The sequence below is a fragment of the Vombatus ursinus genome, unplaced genomic scaffold (genome assembly GCF_900497805.2).
Source record: "Vombatus ursinus unplaced genomic scaffold, bare-nosed wombat genome assembly UNPS02014786.1, whole genome shotgun sequence".
NCBI classification, from domain to species: Eukaryota; Metazoa; Chordata; class Mammalia; order Diprotodontia; family Vombatidae; genus Vombatus; species Vombatus ursinus.
Window position 1 is genome coordinate 38664401 of NW_020954564.1, and position 19398 is coordinate 38683798.

Consider the following 19398-nt stretch of genomic DNA (forward strand, 5'->3'; position numbering starts at 1 on the left):
CATGGTAGGGAATGGAATGTCACATCAAACATAATTCATGCTCCAAATGTATGGCACAGGTGCATCTATCTAGAACTATAGACTATTAGATAATCTAAAGCTGAATCTTTGTGATCAGAGATAATCTAAGAGAATAGAAAAAATTCTAGACTTGGCATCACAAGAGCTACTTTAAAGCCCCTACTCTGCTTTATCTTGGACAAGTTATATGACTTTTGTGTGTCTTAGTTTCCTTATTGGTAAATTGGAATTACCTCTTACAGATTGGTTTGGAGAAATTAGCTTTGTAAATTTAATGTAACTAATTTAATTCAATTCATTTTTAAATTATAAATTTAAGTAAATAAGCAGTCAAAAAATGAAAAAAAACTCAACATATTCTATCATATAATTTAGGAAACTAACTGTATTTTTCTTTGGTTCTTAAAAAATGTCTATCAATATAAACCAACTCCCCTCCCCCCAAATAAACAAAAACCCAACCAGCTAACCAATCAACAAACCAATCAACAAACAACAACAACAACAACATTTGATCCCTGTAGAATGTGCCTCAGTGTCCTTAACTCTGAAATGGTTATAAGAATAACACCTGTCTCAGAGTGCTTGTGAGGATCAAATGAGATAGTATTTGAAAAGCACTTAGCACATGCATGCCACAAAGCAGATACTTAATTTTGTTCCTTTTTCCCTTCCCAAGTCTTCTGACATAGGACTTTCCAATTATAAACTCTCTGGTTCCACCACATTGGTCAACTTGCTCTTCATACATGACACTCTGTCTCCCATATTCAGGCTTTTGTACTTGTCTTCCTCCAAGCTTGAGGGATATTCTCCTTCTTCACTTCCACTTCCTTGGTTTCCTTCAAGACCCAGTCAAATGTATCTGCAGAACTTTCTCACTGTGTCTAGCCATTATTGACTAAAATTATTTTGTATCTAGTTGGTGTTGTTGTTCTCCAGTCATTTCAGGAATGTCCAACTCTTCGTAACCGTATTTGGAGTTTTCTTGGCAAAGATATGGAGCAGTTTGCCCTTTCCTTCTCCAGCTCATTTTATAGATGAGCAAATTGAGGCAAAAAGGGTTAAGTGACTTGCCCAGGGTCACACAGCTAGTAAGTGGCTAAGGCCGTATTTGAACTCTGGTCTTCCTGACTCTGGATCTGGCACTCCATCCACTGTGCCACCTAACTGTGATATATACTCTCTATAATTTGTATCCACCTACTCATGTATGTGTTGTCTCCCCCATTAGAATGCAAGGTAATGCACAAAAGAGAATGGTTTTTAAATTTTTTTTTCCCTTGTAATCCCTAGTGCTTGGCACTGGGCCTAGTATCTAGAAGTGCTTAATAGATGCTTGCTGATTGATTGATTGACCTACTCCTTTCCCTTTTCCTAGTTAGTCTAAAACACAAATAATAACACTCTCTATCCTCCTAACTACCAGCCCCCCCCAAAAAAATAATCAGAGAGGTAGACTTCACAAGCTTTTTCAGTTACCCATTCTGGTGCTGAACCATGTAATATCAAACTGGAAGATGTCTAAGATATCACCTGGTCCAATTCCCTCATTTCACAGAGGAAGAAACTAAGGCAACTCTTACAGTCAGAAAATCCTTCCCTGTGTCTTTCTCAAATCCCTCAGTCTACAGCTTCAACCTGTTTCTTGTCATTCTGTTCTCCATAGAAATAAGAAAAATAATTAGGTCACTGACCTTTCTCCTAATATCCCTCCAAGTGACTTAGCATCATTATTCAATGCCCCCTCAGCCCTGTCTTCTCTAGAATCACCAGTATCAGCTGCTTTTTCCTTCTCATTTTTCTGCCTAGGTCCTTATGTTTCTCACCTGTCAAAATCTAGGACTTTCACTGTGCCATACAATTGCTTATCACAGCATCCCAAACAATTAGCATCTAATAGCTATTCTGGGACCAAGATATTCACATTCTCTTATTATATTATTAGGGTTAACAAGATAGCATAACATCAGCCTTTTGCTCCAAAAGACTAACTGAAACACCCTTGGGTCACATTCAACACTATTCTTATTTTCTCTCCATTTCTTCACAATATAAACATCCCTTACAAATAGTCTAGTCATTTCTGTGCTTTATTTTGTGCCTGCCTATCTTCTTCCTCCTGCTGTGTACCATAAAGCTCTAACATAAGAAATCATGTCATTCATCTCATCTGGAATGACTTCATCCCCAGTTCATTCAAATCCCACCCATCCTTCAACATCAAAATTTGAATGATATCTTCCAGTATTCTAAGTGCTTACATACATGAGAGGGATTAAACTATTTTTGAACTAGGGTCAATGGCACAGAAGTTGAAGAGGCAAATTTCAGTGAAACCAACAAGTATCCTAACAACTGCAGCTACAAAAAGAGGAATGGGCTACCTATGGCAATAATGGACTCCCCATCACTGCAGGTCTTCAAGCAGAGACTATGTAACCATTTGTAGGGGATGCTGTGCACCAGTAGTAGTTGGATTAGAAACAAAATTTCTGGTTCTATTTAACCCATATTTTGTGATTCAAGGCCTAGGACAAATTGTGTGTGTGTGTGTGTGTGTGTGTGTGTGTGTGTTTAACAAAGTATTCCCTGACTACTGTGCTCAATTTGATCTCTTCTGTCTAAAATCCTATAGACATTTTGGTTGACACTACTGGACCTAGCACCCGTTGTCTTGTTTTTGCATTTCTTTCTGAGTCAGAGTCTTATCTGTCAAACAAGATCAAATCTCTTAAAAAGTAGAAATCATATTCTTTATGTCTCTTGCATCCTTTCATAATATCTACTACAGTGCTGATTATTCAGGGAGCAATTAATGAAGTCATAGGATCAGAAGATTTTGGAGATAGAATGGACTTTACAGATCATTTCATTTTAATTTTTATTTTTTTTATCTAATTTGACCATAATTTTATGGAAGAAAATTTGAACCTGAGAAAGGCTGATGAGTTTCCTAAAATCACAGAGATAATTAGTAGTGGAGCTGAGACTAGAATCCAGTTATGCATTCTATGCTATTGTGATCATTTATTCTATCCTGCTCTGGCCATGGGAAGTCAATAACATACAATGGGAGGATGGGGGTGGAGTGGAGGAGAAAAATGAAAAACAGATTAGTACAGTAGAAAGAATAATAATTAAGATTCAGGAAATATGGGTTCAAGTTTCAATTCTGCCCCTTATACAACATATGACCTTGGCCAAGTCACTTCCCCCTTTGGAAAGTGGTTTCCTGATTTTGAAATCAAGATGTGGTTTAATTGGGTGCTCTCTGATTCCTTCCAGCTATAAAACCTTTGACTACTAATTTCTAGTCCAATGTTCTTCCTATTCTATTTATATAATTTCTCAGAGGTAGATATATTGATTCTTTTTTAAAGTCTTTAAAATATATCTGTGCTAGGGAAGAAGTTGGGTATAGTGGAAAGAACATTGAACTAAGAGGACTTAGTACCTAATCTCAGCTCAGTAACTGAGTAATCTTAGGTAGATGAGTAGCTTCTTCTTTTTGAGCCTGGTTTTTCTCAACTGTAAATTTGATCTCTAAGGGTCATAGCTTTAATACCCTATGTATCTAACATTACTTACTCTACGCCTCAGTTGATATTGGAGACTGCAATGAATTTTAACCTTCACCATTTCCTAAAACCTGTTGCTCAGTTCAACTTGCAGATTGTCCTGTATTTAAGATGCAGTGTTTTATATTTATAATTAATATGGATTAGATATTATTATCCATACATTATGGCAGACAAACAAATTTAGAGAGTTGCACAGCTGTTCAATAATGTAAATGATGTCCATACACATTAGAGTTTCCAAATGTGGCACTATAATCAAGACAAACTCACATTCCCAACCTCAGGGCAAATGATTATAACTGTTCTGAGTTTGCAGATACATCAAACTGCCCTACTCAACTCAGGTTGAAAATTAACTTGCTATTCAAACTGATTTAATCAAGGAGACCTTCTCTTTCCCCTTACCCCAAAAAATCTGTCTAGATGTAATAATGCAAAAGAGGTTGATAAATAGATATAGATTTTCTATTTGATTATGGGTGGATTGACTGGTGAAGAGATAAATGCTTTGAGAAGACTTATGTTAAATGAGTTGTAGAGAGAGCTCTTTGACCTCTTCCTATCCTTCATTCCTTATTCTTCTTTCCTTCCTAACCCCCACCCACAAAACCCAACACAAATATATACTATGCAGTCAGCCATCACTTCTTCCTCTAATCCCCTCAAAGCCAGAACTGGAGTCATCCCCAGTTCCTGGGGGAGATAGAGCAAATCAAAATACGCCATTTTCTCTCCCTGCCATTAAAATTACCTAGGACTTTACAAAATTATTTCTTCCCAATTGTCTTTCCAGGGCCATGGAACTCCTTCCTTTCTGGAACTACTCAATCTTCTGAATCCCCTCCCTTCCTTCTCACTGTTAAGCCTACTGCTGTGCTTTGTTTTCTGGGGATGGAGGTGGGGGTGGGAGCTGTTTGGGGAGTCCTCATGGTCACTTAAGGCCTGGCTCTCAATGTCTTCTTTCAGGATTTACTGGTACCAAAGCCTTCAAGTTCCATTCAAACTCCTCTTCTCTCTTCCTTAAAGTGGTATTTTCAGTATGCTGATGCTCAATCCCATTTTAATTCATACACAGACGTATTTGAGGTACAGTAGCAAGCAGAATTCATAATTTCTTAAGGGGATATAGTATCTCCTCAAAGCAAGAGTGCCTCAATGGTCTAGCAATGGCCTTCTAGCTACCCACAAGCTAGAAAACCATATTTACATTGAGAGTGGCAGCTTTGTACAAAAAAAAAATGAGCACTAGGTTAGGAGGGAAGGCATCCCTAGCTCTGTAATTAGCTCACTCTGTGATGTTGGGGACAGCACTTTCCATCTCTGATCCTCAATTTCCTCCTTTATAAATTATGGGGGTGGGAGGTGCTACCTAGATGGTCTCTTGGTGTCCCTTCTAGCTCTAAAATTATGTAATCTAAAGATCACTGTCAAAGATGACATTCTATGCTTGAAAGTTTCTACCAGTCCTGACATTCTAGAATTCTGTGTTCTAGCATCACTTTCAGCTTTGATATTTTACACTCAAAACTCTCTTCCAGTTTTGGCATTCTGTGTTTTAAGGTCCATCCTAGCTCAAACCATCTGTTCCTTGTTATAGGTACATTAGTACTTGAATATTCTGACCCTATTTTGCCCTCCAACATATGTTAATGTAGAGTGTCTGGAATGAATATTTGGTGATATTGTATTTCTTTACCCTAGCTTAGCACAAATCAGAATTCACTGAATATGTGAACCTGTGATGAGATGTCTTACTTCAGATTGGAACTGGAGTCAATGTCTGCTACTTACTATTTGGATGATCTTGGACAAGTCACTTAACCTTTCAGAGTCTGATTTTTTTTTAACTTTTGTGGAGATTTATAGCTGAAATATCATCAAGTTTAATACCCTTATTTTAAAGATGAAGAAACTGAAGCTCAGAGAAACTGGGTGACTTGCCTAAGTTTACATCATGATAAATAGCAGAGCTGGAATTTGAATTAAGGTCCTTTGTCTCCAAATCACTTGTTCTTCCTCCCTTGTAGTAAGCTTAGAGGAAGTAGATGATTTCATACATCTCTTTTTAACTCTAAATCTTATGATCCTATGAACACAAGAAGACCAAGCCTTTGGATCAATAAGTATGAGATTTACTTCGATTTAATTCAATTCAACTAGCATTTATCAGGTACATACCATGTGTAAGGAACTGTCTTTGGTGCCTGGGATACAATGACAAAGATGTAAAAGGCATGACCTCCAGGAGTTTATGTTCTATCATTAATCTACATGATAGATAGACAGACAGACAGACAGACAGACAGACAGACAGATGGATGCAAATATCAATCAGTTGATTGACTGATGTAAGTAAAGACCATTTGAAGAAGGAAAGATCACTAGTAATTTCAGGAGAAAAAGAATACTTATAACTAGATGGGATTCGGATTTAAAATGGGAAGACCAGAAAGCATGATTCATTTCTCATGAAACCCGTCCTGGGTAATGAAGCCAACTACAAATTCTAAGAAACAAAAGTGAAGAGAAGGTATATCTTTGCTGGAAACAACAACAACAACAACAACAACAACCAACAGATTTTGAGAGACTGCATGTTCAATATGAGCATATTGAAGCCTAAAAAGTTATTAGTCTTAGGGAAGGGAACACCCTATATGAAAATATGGAAATGGGAAATGGAATGCTTGGTTTGGGGCTAATTTTGCTGAAATGTAAGGTGGGTGTAGGGGAATTCAATAAATCTGAAATACAAAAGAAAAAAAAACAGAAGGAAATCAAGTTGTAGAGAGATTTAGATGCCATGCTACGGAACTTGTATTTTATTTTCTTTTTAATTTTTTATTAATTTATTTTGATTTATCAATAATCACTTCCATATGTTTTTGAGCTTAAAATTTTTCTCCCCCTTGCTCCCCTCCACCCTCCCCAAGATGGCACACAATCTGATATAGGCTATATATTTACATTCATATTAAACACACTTTCACATTAGTGATGTTGTAAGTAGAAATTAAAACCAATAGGAGGAACCATCAGAAAGAGGAAACAAAACTCAACAGAAGAGAAAAAAATAACAATTCAGCTTCCACAGTTCTTTATTTGGGTGTGGATAGCATTTTCCATCACAAGGCCTCTGGAGATGTCTTAGATCCTTGTATTGCCAGGAAGGGTTAAGTTTATCAATATTAGTCATCACACAACGTGGCTGTTATTGTGTACAACGTTCTCTTGGCTCTGCTCACTTCACTCAGCATCAGACCACACAAGTCTTTCCAGGTTTTTCTGAAGTCACCCTGTTCATTATTTTTTATAGAACAATAATATTCCATCACATTCATATAACACAACTTGCTCAGCCACTCCCCAATTGATGGGCATCCTCTCAATTTCCAATTCTTTGCCACCACGAAAAGAGCTACTAGGAATATTTTTGTACTTGTAGGTCCTTTTCCCATTTTTGTGATCTCCTTGGGATATAGCCCTAGAAGTGCTATTGCTGGGTCAAAGGGTATGCACATTTTTATGGTCCTTTGGGCATAGTTCCAAATTGCTCTCCAAAATGGTTGGATCATTTCACAACTCCACCAACAATTCATTAGTGTTCCAATTTTCCCACATCTTCTCTAACATTTATCATTTTCCTGTTTTGTCATGTTGGCCATTCTGATAGGTGTGATGTGGTACCTCAGAGTTGTTTCGATTTGCATTTCTCTAATCAATAGTGATTTAGAGCATTTTTTCATATGACTATAGATGGCTTTAATTTCTTCATCTGACAACTGTCTGTTCATATCCTTTGACCACATATCAATTGGGTAATGGCTTATATTCTTATAAATTTGACTTAATTCTCTATATATTTGAGAAATGAGGCCCTTATTGGAGAGACTGGTTGTAAAAATTCTTTCCCAATTTTCTACCTTCCTTCTAATCTTAGTTGCATTGGCTTTGTTTGGGCAAAAACTTTTCAATTTAATGTAATCAAAATTCTCTATTTTGCTTTTTGTAATGTTCTCTGTCTCCTGTTTGGTCATGAATTCTTCTGTTCTCCATAGATCTGACAGGTAAACCATTCCTTGCTCTCAGTTTACTTATATTATCAGCCATTATATCTAAATCATGTACCCATTTTGACCTTATTTTGGTATATGGTTTGAGATTTTGGTCTATGCCTAGTTTCTGCCATACTCTTTTCCATTTTTCCCAGCAGTTTTTTTCAAAGAGTGTGTTCTTATCCCAGAAGCTGGGGTCTTTGGGTTTATCAAATAATAGATTACTATAGTCATTGACTACTGTGTCTTGCATACTTAACCTATTCCACTGATCCACCACTCTATTTCTTAGCCAGTACCAAGCAGTTTTGATGATTGCTGCTTTATAATACAATATAAGGTCTGGAATGGCTAGGCTACCTTCCCCTGCATTTCTTTTCATTAGTTCTCTTGATATTCTGGACCTTTTGTTCTTCCAAATGAATCTTGTTTTCATTTTTTCTAACTCTATAAAATAATTTTTGGCAGTTTGATTGGTATGGCACTGAATAAGTAAATTAGCTTGGGTAGAATTGTCATTTTTATTACATTAGCTTGGCCTACCCATGAGCAACTGATGTTTTTCCAATTATTTAGATCTGATTTTAATTGCGTGAAAAGTGTTTTGTAATTGTGTTCATAGAGTTCCTGGGTTTGTTTCAAGAGGTAGACTCCTAAATATTTTATAATGTCTACAGTAAAATTAAATGGAATTTCTCTTTCTATCTCTTGATGTTGGGCTTTGTTGGTAATATATAGAAATGCCAATGATTTATGTGGGCTTATTTTATAGCCTGCAACTTTGCTAAAGTTGTTTATTATTTCAAGTAGTTTTTTACTTGATTCTCTGGGATTCTCTAAGTGTAACATCATGTCATCTGAAAAGAGTGATAGCATTGTTTCTTCTTTGCCTATTCTAATGCCTTCAATGTCTTTTTCTTCTCTTATTGCTAAAGCTAACGTTTCCAGGGCAATGTTGAATAACAGTGGTGATAATGGACATTCTTGTTTCACCCCCGATCTTATTAGAAATGCTTCTAGCTTGTCCCCATTACATATTATGCTTGCTGAAGGTTTTAGATAGATGATATTTATTATTTTAAGGAAGACTTCATTTATACCTATGCTCTCTAGTGTTTTTAATAGGAATGGGTGTTGTATTTTTTCAAAAGCTTTTTCTGCATCTATTGAGATGATCATGTGGTTTCTGTTAGTTTTAGTGTTGATATGATCAATTATGCTGATAGTTTTCCTTATATTGAACCAGCCCTGCATTCCTGGTGTAAATCCTGCCTGGTCACAGTGTATTATTTGTGTGATAAGTTGCTGTAATCTATTTGCTAATATTTTGTTTTAAATTTTTGCATCTATATTCATTAGAGAAATTGATCTATAATTTTCTTTCTCTGTTTTGAATCTTCCTGGTTTAGGTATCAGCACCATATTTGTATCATAAAAAGAATTTGGTAAGATTCCTTCTTTACCTATTTTACCAAATAGTTTATATAGTATTGGAATTAATTGCTCTTTAAATGTTTGATAGAATTCGCATGTAAATTCATCTGGCCCTGGAGATTTTTTCCTAGGGAGTTCATCAATGACTTGTGCAATTTCTTTTTCTGAGATGGGGTTATTTAAGTATTTTACTTCCTCTTCTGTTAATCTGGGCAATTGATATTTTTGTAAATATACATCCATTTCACTTAGATTGTCAAATTTGTTGGTATATAGCTGGACAAAATAATTTCTAATTGTTGTTTTAATTTCCTCTTCCTTGGTGGTAGTTTCACCCTTTTCATTCTTGATACTAGTAATTTGGTTTTCTTCTTTCTTTTTTTTAAATTAAATTAACCAAAGGTTTATCTATTTTATTGGTTTTTTCATAAAACCAGCTCTTAGTTTTATTTATTAGTTCAATAGTTTTCTTAATTTCAGTTTTATTAATTTTTCATTTGATTTTCAATATTTCTAATTTGGTGTTTAATTGAGGATTTTTAATTTGTTCTTTTTCTAATTTTTTAAGTTGTATGCCCAATTCATTGATCTCCTCTTTTTCTATTTTATTGATGTAATCATTTAGAGATGCAAAACTCCCCCTAAGAACTGCTTTTGCTGCATCCCATAAGTTTTGGTATGTTGTCTCTTTACTGTCATTCTCTTGAATGAAATTATTGATTGTTTCTATGATTTGTTGTTTGACCCAATCATTTTTTAGGATTAGATTATTTACTTTACAATTATTTTTTAGTCTATCTTTCCATGGCCCTTTATTACATATAATTCTTATTGCATCATGATCTGAAAAGGATGCATTTAATATTTCTGCCTTTCTGCATTGGATTTTGAGGTTTTTATGCCCTACTACATGGTCAATTTTTGTGTATGTGCCATGTATTGCTGAGAAAAAAGTATATTCCTTTCTATCCCCATTCAGTTTTCTCCACAGGTCTATCATACCTAACCTTTCTAATGTTCTATTCACCTCCTTAACTTCTTTCTTGTTTATTTTGTGGTTAGATTTATCTAGTTCAGAGAGGGGGAGGTTGAGATACCCCACTAGTATAGTTTTGCTGTCTATGTCTTCCTGTAACTCCCTGAACTTTTCCTCTAAGAATCTGGATGCTATACCATTTCATGCATATATGTTTGGTAATGATATTACTTCATTGTCTATGGGGCCTTTTAGCAGGATGTAGTTTCCTTCCTTATCTCTTTTGATAAGATCTATTTTTGCTTTTGCTTTGTCTGAGATCAGGATTGCTACCCATGCTTTTTTTACTTCAGCTGAGGCATAATATATTTTGCTCCAGCCTTTTACCTTTACCCTGTATGTGTCACTCTTTTTCAAATGTGTTTCCTGTAAACAACATATTGTAGCATTATGGTTTTTAATCCAATCTGCTATATGCTTCTGTTTTATGGGAGAGTTCATCCCATTCACATTTACAGTTATGATTACTATCTGTGTTTTTTTCTCCATCCTTCCCCCCCCATTTATTCTTTTCTTTCTCCTTTCTCCTTTCCCCCCCTCACTAGTATTTTTGACCAGCGCCTCCTTAGGTCCCACCTCCCCTCTATTATCCCTTTCCCTTTTCTTCTCCTTTAACCTTAATGCTTCTTCCTTCCCTTCTATGACAGTGTTGTCCTCTTCAGAATGTCTCTCTTGATCTTCACTCTTCTCATAATAAGAATCTATCATTCATTTCTTTTTACTCATGGTGTTTCTTTATTCCCTGGCCTTTACAAAGATTAAGCTCTCCTGCTGGGGAGCAGAGGGCACTGACCCAAGCTTCTTGTGTTGGGAGCTTAGGTCTTGGTCACTGGCTTTGGGAGCTGGGGCCTCTTATGTTGGCAATTGGAGGCTGTAGGGTTCCAGCAGCTTATCTGGTGTTGAACTGGAATCAGCAAGGCTGGGACTTTCAGGTAAATCTAGGTTGCCTGCTTTTCCTTTCCTTTAGCTTTGTTTAGCTCCTTTTAGATAAGTGCTGCTAGGTGTTTATCTGCCTGGGGCCCCTTGCAGTGCTGCCTCCCTTATTTCTGTTGAGGCACTGGGAGACTTCTTTGCTGTAGAATGCTGAGGCATCTGGTGGTTTTCTGAGCTGGTTTCCACCAATTACCCCACCCTCACTGAGGCACTCGGAGGTACAGCTGTTGGTGTTTGCCTGCTCAAACACCTGGGCTTCAGGATCTCCTCCTAGTTGGCAATTGGAGGCTGTAGGGTTCTAACAGCTTACCTGGAGTTGGGCTGGAATCAACAAGGCTGGAACTTTTTGGCACCTCTAGGTTGTTTTCTTCAGCTCCTTTCAGAGGAATGCCGCTGGGTGTTTATCTGCCTGGGGCCCTTTGTAGTGCTGCTTCTCTGATTTTTGCTGAGTCACTGGGAGACCCGTTTGCTGTAGAATGCCTAGGCACTAGAATCTCCTCCTGTTGTGCTAAAGTGGGTGTTTCCACTAGCTGACTGGGCAACTCCTATTTCGTACTGCTCCCCTTCCCCCAGGGTAAGAGGGGCCTTTCCCTTTAATCCCTCTAGCTACCTGGGCTACTGCACTGCTGCACCCTGTGTTTCTTCTGGTTCAGCTGTTCCAAGGTTTTTTCTGGGGTGATATTTTCTGGGTTTTCAGAGGTTGATAGGGGAGGGTGAGAGTGACTACCTTTTTACTTCGCCATCTTGGCTCCCTGAAGCGGAAGTCGGAACTTGGGTTTTGTTGTGGAGGCAAAAGGGAGTAATTTTTTTTTTTAATCAAGGGAATAGCATATTTAGTTCTGTGCAATGATAAATGCTTAACAAATTGCTCAAAAATGTATGCATAACATACTTTCTAGTTTATTCTTTACTATTAACATGATCTCTATCCATTTCTTAAACCTAAATAATCAACAATACAATAGATCACCCCCTGATTTATAGAGTTTGTTCAATTTCCATGATATTGAAAGTATAGGGAAGGTGATGAATGAAGGACATAATGCATTTAGTTTTCCAGTAGACCTACTATGTGAGACCCTGATTCTGAAGAGGTTAAAAAGCATTCTATCAGAGAGGTTATAGAAACCAGAGGCAGTTGTGTGCTTTCAGAAGAATAGGTGACACAAGGCAGAGGAGGTAAACTATATATTTATGGCAATAGGTATGAGGGCAAGGAGACTTCTAAACCTAAAGTCACAGAGGGACTGGGGCTGGAGTCATAGTATCAAAAGTTTTGCTGTCAAGACTCCTAACAATTTTAGTTGTCATTGCTATGAGAGGGCAGAGACATCATTTTATTAGGCTGCTAGGTAGCACAGGGGATAGCATGTTATACTTAGAGTTAGGAAGACGAATTCAAATCCTGCTTCAGACTCTTAACAGTTCTCTGTAACACCTAGGGAAGTCATTTAACTTCTCTGTGCCTCTGTCTCCTTATCTACTAAAGGGGGGTATTTTTTTTTTAAAGGACTTGCCTCACGGGTTTGTGTGGGAACCAAATAAGATAAAATTCATTAAGTGTTTTTCACATCTTAACGTGCTATATAAATGCTAGGAATTATTTTATTAGATCGTTTACTATCACAAAGTAACATACCTACTGTGTCCACACTTGACACTGGGGCCAGGATTGAGATTGTTTCCATAATCCTGAAAACCCAGCCAGCAAATGTGCTTCTTTGGAAAAACTGTGAGAGATGAATCCTTGAGTATTAAGTACAAAAATGATTCCAGATTTGGTTCCCATCCATCTTTATTTCTGGAAATACAGCTCATCTAACCAAAAACGTCTCAAGTATAGGGCATATCACTCTGATAGGACTATGCATTTTAGAGGTGATAGGTATCTTTTATTTCAGCTCCATGTTTCCTCAGATAGGGAAACTGAAACCCAGGGAGACTAAGTGACTTACATGCCCAGGGTCATATAACAATTTAGTGGCATAGTATGTTAAATTAAAAGACATAATGCTGGAAGGGAATTTAGAACATGGAGGATATCATGTCAAATCTAAAAGGGACCTTTAAAGATAGAATGTTAAGAGTATGTTAAGAATTGGGAAGTATATCGGGGCCTTTTGGTCCATTACCTGGAATTTATTAGGAAAAAGAAAACTAAGGTTCAGAATGTCTCCAAAAATGTTTATGTTATATAAAATTTGGAGTCTCTGACTTCTTGGTGGGTGTACATTTATCACATGGAAGACTGTGGAGGAAAAGTGGATTAAAGCAAGGACAATTTTTACCAATAAGAAAAAGAAACCAGTATGAGCTCAGACTCTGGTTTCCAACTGGTATGTTCTGTATCAATAGAGTTAATTAATATACATCTCCAAATTAGTCTTTGCATGCGTGGAAATGTCAGTGGGTTTCTTCTTGTCCATCTTCCTAAGTGGAGGACATTAAATCATTATTACATATAATAGTTCCTAATTTATAGGTGGAAATATTAGCTCCCAAATGCATAAAAATCACACTGAACCTGAAGATCAACACTTGCATGTTTGATTGTTTTGGTCTCTAGCTGGTCATTTTGAAGCACCATTCAGTGCTAGCTATCACATCATTCCTTTTCCAGAGCACTTTACGATGGAGAACTTGGTTCTCCTATTTTGCTATCCTGGGGTGGACATGGGAGATGAGGCTCTACTCTGCTCTCCATATAGATACAGAGCCACAGAGGAGAGGTGGGGTAGTATAGTGTCAAAAGTACTGCACACTTTATTATGACACTTGGGATGAAGCTTTTACTTTGCCAATAACTTGCTATTGGACTACGGACAAATTAATTTCCCTCTCTGAGCCTCAATTTTCCCCTGTGGAAAAGCAGAGAAAACTCAGATAATAATAGTCTTACTGCTCCTATTAGCAATAATAAGAGCTAGCATTTATGTGTCACTTTAAGATTTACAAAATGTTTATAAATATTGAGCAACTAGGTGGCACATTGGCTAGAACACTGGATTTGAGGTCATGAAGATCTGAGTTCAAATCTAGATTCAGACATTTACTGTCTGTATGACCCTAGACAAGCCACTTAACCTCTGTCTTCCCCAGCTTTCTCATCTGTAAAATTGAGGGTAATAACAGAACTTATTTTTTAGAGTTGTGAGGCTCAAATGAGCTATGTGTAAAGTGTTTGCAAAACTTAGTGTTATATAAATGTTAGTTATTGTTATCACAAATAGTATTCCATTTTATTCTCGCAATAACCTTGAGAGGCAGGTGCTATTATTCCCATTTTTATAGATGATGATTAATTGAGACTGGGAAAATGTAGTGACTTGCCCTGGTTCATGCAACTAAGCAAGAATCTGAGCCAGGATTTGAACTAAGGTCTTCCTGACTCCAGACTCTATCTGTGGTCACCTTGTTGCTACTGCTGTTGCTTTAATAATAGTAATAATAACATGTATATGTATATAGTATGTTGTTGCTTAAAAGTACTTTAAATATATCTCATTGCATATAATACAAAGATATTGTTTTATATGTATATATTCTATATCTTATGCTATGTTACAAATATTGTACAATAATAGATTTTAGAGACAGCAGGAATCTTAGTTCCCTTTTAGTCCAACACCTTCATTTTACAGATGAAAAAGCTGAAGCACAAAAGCATAGAAGTGACTAGCCCAATGTCACGCAAGTGACCAAAGTGACAGAGGCTAGATTTTACCCCAAATAAAGTGTTCTCTTTCAGCAATAACACACTCTGTTCTAAGGTCCCTTTCAGTTTTTACATTCTATGATTTCATCAGAAGCTATGTAACCTTTCTAATTCAGTATGACATTGTTTGGTGGTGGGGAGACCAGAATGCTAGATCTCACTCTGTGGCCTTGGTTAAGTCTTGTCCCTTCTCTGGGCCTCAGTTTCCTAAGTCATAAAATGAAAGGAATCAGATGAAATGACCTCTTTTCTTCTTTCCACTTTGCAAATTCTATGACTGAATAGATGGGGTACCTCATACCTCATAGAAGGCAGCAGGAAGAGGGTAGTATTGTGAACACTGGACAGCTGATATTCACCGGTGATGATAAAAATTCACTGTTGTTGTTGTTCAGTCTTTTCAGTTGATGTCTGACTCTTCAAGATACTGAGGTGGTATGTCATTTCCTTTTCCAGATGATTTTACAGATGAAGAAACTGGGACAAACAGGGTTAAGTGACTTGCCCAGGGTCACACAACTAGTAAGTGTCTAAAGTCAGATTTGAATTTAGGGAGATGAGTCTTCTTGACTCTAGGCCCGATAATCTATCCACTATGCCACTGCCCCCAAAAATCTGCTATCAGCTTCCATTTCCATTTCCTGAGAAGAGACAATGATACCTTTATGGGAGGCAGCAGATAACTAAGCTATCCATAAATTGGAGACAGTTCGTGGTCTTGCTATGGCAAGATGAGAACAAGTAGCACAAATGTAATACTAAAAAGCTCACATACAGTTTCTGTCACTACAACCAAAAAGAATAAAATTCTGTGATACGAACTAGCTCCTATCTCTGTACCTTCCTCAATTCAGTGTACATTTTTGAATCATTCTCCAGACTTCCACTGTGGAGAGATAGGACAAAATAGAAAGACTAATAAACTCATAGAATACAAGAGCTAGAAGAGTCCTTAGAATATAACATATTTCATCACAAAATGCCATATCTAGAAGAGATTTTAGAAATCTGATGTAAGGAAGAAAGGAATGAAATATGCATTTATTAAGTACCTGCTATGTGCCAGTCACTGGTCTAAGAACTTCACAAATGTTATCTTATTTGATCCTCACAATACTAGAAGACAAATACAATTATTATCTTCATTTTACAATTGAGGAAACTGAGATTGACAGTCTTTAAATGACTTGCCAATGGTCATAGAACTGGAAAATATTTAAGGCTAGATTTGAACTCAGGTCTTCCTGACTGTTAGCTGAACACTCTATCCACTGAACTACATAGTTGGACCAACCCTCTATTTTCATTGGAGCAAACCAAAACTCAGAGAGTGGAAGTGACTTCATCAAGGTCTTAAGCTAGTGACATTTGGAAGTGATTTTAAAACATATATCATAAACTATGAGAGCTGAATGTGATTTCAGAATATAGAATTGTAGTCTAAGAACTGGAATAAAATTTGGAGATCAGATATTCTGATGTTTTTCTTCTTCCCCCACCAATCATACCCCCATTTTAAAGATGAGGAACCTGAAACACAGAAAGGACAAGCAATTTAAAAAATATAGCTTTAAGTAGCTGAGCTAGGACTAAAATCCAAGTCTTGTGATTCCCAGCCCAGTGGTCCTTCCTCTAAGCCACACTGCTTCTCAGAGTAGAAAAGGAGTCACACAGGATAATCCCTCTCCCAGAGAGTAAACAAGGGAATATAGATAAAATGAACAAAAAGTCTGAGGCAGTTCAGTATATATGTCCTGGCTAATGTGGCTCCATCATCTTTAGAAATCCACCAATAATTCACATCAGTATGGTAGAGCCCTTAGGTGCTTATTATCATTCACCCTAAAGATGTGTTTGCTAGTGGGACATTTAAGAAATCATAAAGTGTCCTAGTAAGCGTCTTTTAGATATCTGCAAGCAAATACTTGATAGCCAGCTCTGCTGCCCAAAGAAGATGTACGTAGGACACACATTTAAGTTTAATTTGTATTATTAACATTTTCTCCATTACTTTCTTAAGTTTAAACAATAAATCAATCCCTCATTTTTAGTGGTTAGTACCAGAAGAAAGGATGAAGGAAGAAGTAAGGAAATAGACACATAGTACATAGTATATATATATATATGTATGTATATATATATATATATATATATATATATATATATATTCTGTGTTTACTGCATTATGCCAAGAACTGGGAATAGAAATATATGCAAACAGGTATGTACTTCTCCTCCAGGAATTTACATTCTAATGGGAGAAGAAAAGACTTAAAGTGGAAGTAAAGGAGGAGTGAGAAATATACTGCGGTGGAAACCTACATCCAGGAAAGATAAAGTTAAGCCCAATCTATCAGAGCCCAGGGTGGTTATGCTCTGAAATGCAAGGTTCAAGTGGGAAAGAGATGAAGAAGCAGAGATGGTGGCCTGAGTAGGGACAGAATGGCAATCCTGGTATGGTGTAGAAATGGATAAGAAGTTCTGGTGAGGCCAGAGGCCAGGCTAGATAAGATCCAAACTGTCCCAGAGGCAGTTACTTGGGGTGGATTCCAAGATTCTGGTAAGGAGAACAATGGAAATGATGGCCTGACTGGAGACAGCTTGGTATGGGATTGGCTGGGAAGTAAAGGTGATACAAGTTGCATTCTGAGATTCCTTCTAATTCTGACAGTCTAGGACATTGAACCAGTTCTGAAAAAAGGAGGCAGATTGGATGACAAAGAAGGCTGGAGTAAACTTGAAAAGAGAAGTTGCTAAATGATGATAGAAGAGGGAGAGTCTGTTAGTGGAAGTGGAGAGCAAGCAGTATGGCAATGGGACCAATATCTGACTGGAGGCATCTTTGTATCCTTTTAAAGAAAGCTAATCTTTAAAGATTAGGGAAGAAGGGATGAGGGCTGGGCTTCCTCATGTTGTGAGTAGATGGAAAGAAACTGCATCAGGGAAAGCTGGCGTATATTAGGCCTATCACAAGTGTGAAAATAAAAGGTTGAAGATGAAGGGGAGTGTATTGTTTATTAAAGAAGACTTGCCAAAAACCCCATAGAAAAGGAGGCCACAAGAGGAAAGGGACTAGGAAGCATCAAAATTGAGGTTGATGGGGAAAGATTTAATAAATCCCCTCAATAAAAAGATTTGTTCTGTGAGGTTTGGATTCTGTCAAAGGGCCCCACTTGAGGACCTAGAGGGCCACATGTGGCCTCAAGGCCACAGGTTCCCCATCCCTGATAGGAGGAAAGATAGTGAAAGAACGTGACTTTCATCCTGGGATTCTCTAAGTCTGAATCACTGAGATAGGTGGAACAGGAGGTGCACATTTGTTAGCCATGTGTTTGGGGCCCATACCTCCAGGTGCCATTGAGAAACAAGAACCATGATGTTGTGGTAGTTTCTCTCCAAACAGCAGGGAGCTGGGGTATAGAGATGGCAAGCCAAAGGTCTACATCACCATGGGCTGGACTGAAATCACACATGGCACCAGATCAGTTGTTAATATCTCACAACATTGAGGGATGGGACACTCAGAAAATTTTGTTAAGTGTTCTGTGTTATGTCTGGTGTCTGAGGTGCTGGACCATTTGGTATTCAAAGTGGTATCTGAGGCCCCATTGTGGTCAGGATTAGGCCTTTACCTGAAGCCCCAGTCTTTTCCTCTTTAGTTGTGACATCTGAGTTCCCAACCCCCACCAGCTTATAATACCCCCTTACCCCTTCTTGCTAGTCACCTTGTATCTGTTTTATATGTTCATACATGTATCACACACACACACTGTCTCTAATAATAGAATGTCAACTCCCTGAGTTTACAGTGCAAATAGCAGAGACTGTTTCTTCTCTGTCCAAATATCAATGACTAACACAGTCCCTCAAATGTAGTTGTTTCTTAATAAATGCTTGTTGATTGACTAATAGATTAACCCCACTGGCCATGTAGTCCAACTCTCTATTTTACTGATTAGAGATTAGGAGAGGTGAGGTCACTTGCTCAAGGTCATGCATTAAGCTAGTTGAAGCACTGGGCCTGGAACTGGAAAGACTAACGTCCATCTCCAAGGGAATTCTGATCTGTACACTAAGTGAGATGTTAAACAAAGAAACGAGAGCAGTAGCTGAAGCAACAACAACGAAACATCAGACCAAAACCTAGTGCTCCTGAGGGTTTTCCTCATCTTGTCAAGTCATTTCTTAGTCACGTCTGACCCCATTTGGGGTTTTCTTGCCAGAGATACTGGAGTGGTTTACCATTTCCTTCTCCAGCTCATTGTACAGTTGAGGAAAATGAGGCAAACAGGGTTAAGTGACTTGCCTGGGGTGACACAGAATCTGAGGCAGGATTTGAACTCAGGAAGATGAGTCTTCCTGATTCCAGGCTCAGTGCAGTATTTACTGAGCCACCTAGCTGCCCCTTCCTTATCTTTATGGTGGTAAATTCTAAATCAACAATGTAGAGAACATATAGGCAACATGTCACTTTTTCATCCTCTATCTATACAGCATTTCTTACAACTCCAAGAGAAAAATAAGGTAGGAGGTACTTCAGCATTAGCTGGTGTGTTGAAGAATGAGCCTTTGGATGCAGATTCAGAAGAACTGAGTTCTAGTCCTAACTTTGATATTTAC